Source organism: Nestor notabilis, unplaced genomic scaffold, assembly GCF_000696875.1.
Source record: "Nestor notabilis isolate BGI_N333 unplaced genomic scaffold, ASM69687v1 scaffold8862, whole genome shotgun sequence".
Taxonomy (NCBI): domain Eukaryota; kingdom Metazoa; phylum Chordata; class Aves; order Psittaciformes; family Psittacidae; genus Nestor; species Nestor notabilis.
The window spans coordinates 2,210-2,588 of NW_009916923.1; positions in this window are offsets into that span (position 1 = coordinate 2,210).

Genomic DNA, 379 nt, shown 5'->3' on the forward strand with positions numbered 1-379 from the left:
GAGGTAGCTTCTGCTTTTGTCAAAAAAACCCCAAACCTGTTCTGTGAGTAGCCGTCCCTCTATTCTAAAACCTTGTGGGGCCTCCCGCACTGATGAAACCTCTCTGGGACCTTCCCGTAGTGTAGACTGAAGTAAATAACTCAAGTGTTACCAGGGGATGTTTAAGCAAATTGCACTGCTGGAAATTAATCCTGTATTAAGTCACCTGCCTCTGTATTCATAGGAACCCGTATTCTCGTATTTTTATCCAGTTTTATTTCAGAGTAGAAAAAGTGGAACCTGAGAGAACCAGCAAGGAAGGGAAAACACAGCACTTCATCCTTCAGATACAGTTGGGCCCTTCTTTAGTAGAGATGCTGTAAAGATTTGAGTTCAGCAG